Source organism: Trematomus bernacchii, unplaced genomic scaffold (assembly GCF_902827165.1).
Source record: "Trematomus bernacchii unplaced genomic scaffold, fTreBer1.1, whole genome shotgun sequence".
NCBI classification, from domain to species: domain Eukaryota; kingdom Metazoa; phylum Chordata; class Actinopteri; order Perciformes; family Nototheniidae; genus Trematomus; species Trematomus bernacchii.
Genome location: NW_022987585.1, coordinates 384,214 through 390,287, shown reverse-complemented (window position 1 = coordinate 390,287; position 6,074 = coordinate 384,214). Strand labels below are relative to the sequence as shown.

At 38.3% G+C, this 6,074-nt stretch overlaps 1 long non-coding RNA gene across 2 annotated transcripts; it reads left to right on the top strand.

The window, feature by feature from the left end:
- Positions 1–203: 203 nt before the first annotated feature.
- LOC117480855 lies at positions 204–5,157 on the top strand. 2 transcript variants are annotated; one of them, XR_004555689.1, is made up of 5 exons: positions 204–260; positions 2,835–2,882; positions 3,205–3,360; positions 3,554–3,646; positions 5,128–5,157. It is a non-coding gene; the product is annotated as an uncharacterized LOC117480855 (long non-coding RNA). The 2 variants fall into 2 exon arrangements; XR_004555688.1 differs by lacking the exon at positions 204–260 and having other exon boundaries at positions 2,597–2,882.
- Positions 5,158–6,074: the final 917 nt, after the last annotated feature.

The following is a 6,074-nucleotide window of genomic DNA, read 5'->3' as shown; positions in this document are numbered from 1 at the left end:
CTACTAAGTAAATGCACTTTTTACAATTAAATCAAGAGACTTTAATTGCATTTATGTAAAAGTTCAAAGTTTTGGGATTACATTACCATGTTGTGTTGTATTTAAATGGTAAAGTTATTTAAAACGCACTGATTGTCCCAAAGTGCTTGCCGTACTTTCTCAGCACATGCGCTGTAAGACCGGGGACATGTGTCATTTGAATCCTGTGAGATGACAGAACCGCATTTTTTCCCTTTCCTGTGCCATCCTGCGATGTTATGGTAAGTTTCTTAAATATTAACATATATTAAACACAAACGGTCCCTGAAATACAAAAGTTGATGTGTATTTTTGATTTCCCTGCTACCAACTGTATACGTTGATGATAGATTTGAAAAGCGGTGCAGCCTAGCTAACAGCTAGCTAACAGCTAGCTTAACGGTCACTTTTTAATTATGTTCCCTTGCACTTAAAAGTGTTAGAATATGTCACAAAAGAGGTGACATTTCAAGCTTTGTCTGTATAAGTCAATCGTTATGTATTTAATGATTTTAGCTTGATGTGGTTATAATAGTAATGTTAGCTCTTACCAAAAGTAAGTGGACACGTTTTTTCCCTCCTTTTTTTTAAATTTTTTTTTTTAAATGTGCTTGATTTAAAGATTTGAGAGCCTGGTTGCAAACATCTCCAGTGCCAAAAAGGTCATAGTCGGTTAAGGTCTTCTAAGTCTATTAAAAATAACTTCATCAAGTGTAACGCCCTGAGGGAGGTTTTTTTGTTCAATTGTAAAGCTTATTTGGAAGAAATAAAAATCCCATCTGTGCACTGTACTGTTGCGTCAGCCGGAGCCGTGCCTGGTCGTTACGTTAATTATGTCGGCCAGGAATATCAAAGTGTGAATTATTTAAAGCATGTACAGGAACACACTCAACAAGCACATCTTCCATTAAGACAGCTCTTAAATAGACATGTAATTCACCCGAAAACGTGTTTCTTTATAATAATCAGAGAGAGAGAGCAAGATTAAATAGTGGCAGGTACTTCAGCCGCAGATGCCACTATAGAGTGGCGAAGTCCCTCCCACTTACTTCCGGGGTATGGGACCTTATTCCGGAAAAGTTATGCATTGAAGTCAATGGGGAGAGAAAACTTATCTTTCGATCCCGTTTGAATTGTGCCATGAATTACACATATGATGTTTGTCAATCTTAAACAATTATTTTCATGTCAAAAAAGTCACAGTTTGTCGTAAAACTGTTGAAATATAAGACTATGAAAAATACGTAACTAGAAAGACTACAAATCCCAGAGTCGCGTAAGTGATGTCACAATTGTTTACCTCCACCATTCAGATACCTAAGATCAGCGCAATATAGATATAATCTATCTATATGGCGCTGGCTAAGATAAGATAACTTTAACAAGATGCCTGTGTGCTTAGTACCAGGTTGTTATTATACCAGCAATGGGTCTTGCTCGTTCTTTTGCTTCCCGTCTGATGAAACGACCAGGAGTGGCTTGATCAAGTTAGCTACCTAGCTAGTAGCTAGCACGTTAGTTAGCATTACAGCCTTGTCATTTTTATTAGCCTTAACATTAAGTAACATTAAGTAACCCAAAATGTTAAACAGTAAGAGTAGTAGTCATATTTCGTGAACCCTTTGAATAGTACTGTCACCGGTGTGATCATTCTATAATACACCATTTAATTCCGGGGGAGAAATGCTAACGCTAACGTTAGCATCGGCGATCTTTTCTACTTCATGCTATCTGCACAAATGGTTGACATTAAACATTAAAACGACCAGGCAGTTCAGAGAGAATCAAAGGAAGGCAGGCTTTGCATGACATTCTTCAGGACGTGTTTCATTTCGTTTGTTGACAAGACAGTAGTGACGGCCATCTTGGTGACGTGTGTGGTTGACCAGAGATGTAGTTCATTGAGCCTTTCACACAAACAAATGTGTTACTTCACAGTTTTACAACACATTTTAATTTTTTTGACTTGCAAAATTATCTTTTAAATTGACAAACATCATATGTGTAATTCGTGGCACAATTCAAACGGGATCGAAAGATAATCTTTCTCTCTCCATTGACTTCAATGCATAACTTTTCCGAAATAAGGTCCCATGGGGCTCAACCGGAAGGGGAGGGACTTCGCCACTCTATTTGCTGAGACAACTGCGGCTGCTGAAGGGGTGTTACTCTAGGTGCCGAGCCAAGCGAATGTGTGTGGCAGTTGCCACTTACCTGCCGTGGCAACTGCTTGTGTTTAAACAGTTATTTATCGTGGAAAAGTATTTCCATGTTCTGCTACTCTGTAATTCTACTCAATTACATTTCAGTGGGAAATATTGTACTTTTACAACACTACATTTATTTGACACTTGTAGTTACCTTTTTAGATAATGTTTATATTCATATACATGTACTACTAATTTACTCAGTTATTTCCAAAATATGCTCTATATTAACAAATCACAACATTAAAAAATCTTGTATATATGTAGATTTTTTATTATAAGAACATTCATTTTTATTCTATGATGCAACCCTTTTACAAAAGGCTTTCTGCACAAAGTACCTTTTCTTTTGATACTTTATTATATTTGGCTAATAACACTTTGGAACTTTACCTTAAGTATTATTTTGAACTTGGGACTATAGCAAGTAATGGAGTATTTATACTTTTACTTTAGTACAGGATCTGAGTACTTTTTCCACCACTGCTTAAGATCCAGTAATGGGTTGCTATATCCTGCACCTCACACCCTGAATTATGTTAATGGCTGCAATAATAGTTGTTATTTACAATACATTTGGATCATTAACACATTTCTCTTTTTCTCTAGGTTTTGAATGTGGAGATGCAAACAGTGTACTGAGACTCAATCTACAAGGTACCAATTACTGAAGCACTATAAATTAAAACACGGCCATTTTGGTCAGAGACACCCATATCCATGCACATACTATGAATGCCCATGCTCTTTCAAAACATGGAATGCTCTTAAAACACATTTAAGTAGATGTCATGTTGAATCTTTACCTGTATTAAGTGCAGAGCTATTTTAATAGATGCACATGTATAAGAAAAGAACCTCAGCTGAAATTCTTTGTTTGGTTTACACCAGTAGATGTCCTGTCCTTTCTGCTATGACACTTGATGGATATTATTAGCTTTAAACAAAACATTTGAACCTGTATCACAATGTGTTGCAGGTAAACGCAGAATTCACCCGCATCACCACCGTTCCGCTGCTGCCTACCTTCATGTCTCAACTGGATCGCCATTCGTCTCAGTTGATGAAGGTTTTCAAAAAGAAGGGGGGAACAGCAGGACGCAATTTGGGCCTGATCATGGCAGCCATGGACAAGGTATGTAGTTGTAATAAATTGTGTAGTTTGGGCACTGCAACACCATATTCTCTTTATCTCTCTCTCTTGTTGTCCCTCTCATATAAATATATTTTAACCTCTCTGACCCCCTTTCTTTGACTTGCCAAAAATCAGCACACAAGCATAATCAGTATTCTTGTGTGAAGATTTTGAAAATGTGTTTGTCCCTCAGGATCCCACAGTTGAAACACGACGGGACTGTGTCCTTAAAGCGCTCTGCGTCTACTTGAATGAAAGTTCCGAGAGCTTCATAAAGGAATATTTGGTAAGTTGAAACATAGCCAAACACAGATATATATATATATATATATATATACACCTGAACATCAGCAGGAGAGGACTCTTTAAAGTAGAGACACTACATACTGATATACACCTGATCAGCAGCAGGAGAGGACTCTTTAAAGTAGAGACACTACATACTGATATACACCTGATCAGCAGCAGGAGAGGACTCTTTAAAGTAGAGACACTACATACTGATATACACCTGAACATCAGCAGGAGAGGACTCTTTAAAGTAGAGACACTACATACTGATATACACCTGAACATCAGCAGGAGAGGACTCTTTAAAGTAGAGACACTACATACTGATATACACCTGAACATCAGCAGGAGAGGACTCTTTAAAGTAGAGACACTACATACTGATATACACCTGAACATCAGCAGGAGAGGACTCTTTAAAGTAGAGACACTACATACTGATATACACCTGAACATCAGCAGGAGAGGACTCTTTAAAGTACAGACACTACATACTGATATACACCTGAACATCAGCAGGAGAGGACTCTTTAAAGTAGAGACACTACATACTGATATACACCTGAACATCAGCAGGAGAGGACTCTTTAAAGTAGAGACACTACATACTGATATACACCTGAACATCAGCAGGAGAGGACTCTTTAAAGTAGAGACACTACATACTGATATACACCTGAACATCAGCAGGAGAGGACTCTTTAAAGTAGAGACACTACATACTGATATACACCTGAACATCAGCAGGAGAGGACTCTTTAAAGTAGAGACACTACATACTGATATACACCTGAACATCAGCAGGAGAGGACTCTTTAAAGTAGAGACACTACATACTGATATACACCTGAACATCAGCAGGAGAGGACTCTTTAAAGTAGAGACACTACATACTGATATACACCTGAACATCAGCAGGAGAGGACTCTTTAAAGTAGAGACACTACATACTGATATACACCTGAACATCAGCAGGAGAGGACTCTTTAAAGTAGAGACACTACATACTGATATACACCTGAACATCAGCAGGAGAGGACTCTTTAAAGTAGAGACACTACATACTGATATACACCTGAACATCAGCAGGAGAGGACTCTTTAAAGTAGAGACACTACATACTGATATACACCTGAACATCAGCAGGAAGGACTCTTTAAAGTAGAGACACTACATTCTGATATACACCTGAACATCAGCAGGAGAGGACTCTTTAAAGTAGAGACACTCCATACTAATTTGAACCTGAACATTTGCATAATATGTCCTCTTTAAATAAAAATAATTGAATTTGTTTTTTATTCAAAGTATTTGCTGCTACTTTGGTTATATTGTTCATGTACATTTACAACTACATGTATTTATTTACAATGGATCCAATAAAAGGATTTGCTCATTTGTTTCATATTATAAAATGATGTGTGTCAGGGTTCTCATACTGATAATCATGAATACTATGTTCTAATCCCACTTTAGGATGTTGAACTTGCAACAACCCAAATGGAGTCAATGGTATTGGGACTCTATCTCGTGAAACACGAAGGAGCAGAACCCGGGCGTCATCATCGAGGGTGTTGGAGTGCTGCGAGAGCTGAAATACTTGGCAAATGGATGGGCAGTATTGCTTGGACTGATTTACAGCCTCAATCTGAGCTACCCCAAGGACCTGAAACATACATTTGAATTCATTCAAAAAGTATTGATGGGGTTGGATGGCAACAGACTGTCAACCAAGGTGCAGGTTCTGAAAAACAGATTACAAGAGTAATCCCAAGGACAAAATACTGTGACAGAGATAACGTCCAGTTCATTTCCATCTCGGTACATTCTCTCACACACCACACACACACACACACACACACACACACACACACACACACACACACACACACACACACACACACACACACAGAGAGACACCACAAACACAGAGACACACACAGACACACACCACACACAGAGACACACCACACACAGAGACACACACACACACACACACACACACACACACACACACACACACACACACACACACACACACACACACACAGAGACACCACAAACAGAGACACACACAGACACACACCACACACAGAGAGACACACCACACACACAGACACTCACAATTGTATTTCTGCTTTTGAAAGTTCAAGACATATGTTCATGTGTATAACAGAGGCAAAGATCTACTGTAACACATTATGTGCTTGAGCAATATTATGTGATGCGTTTCATCTAAGTGTTTGGAAAGACATAAAAACACCATACTTCATAGTAAAGTTGCATTTTATAAAATGTTCAGATAATAAGTCATTATTGTAGCTTTTCAGCCCACATGTTAACTTCTTGAGTCACTCGTGTTTCTCATCACTGTCAAGTTCAGCAGCTGTTATGGGTTTTTTACGCAAAGAGCTTTAAAATTC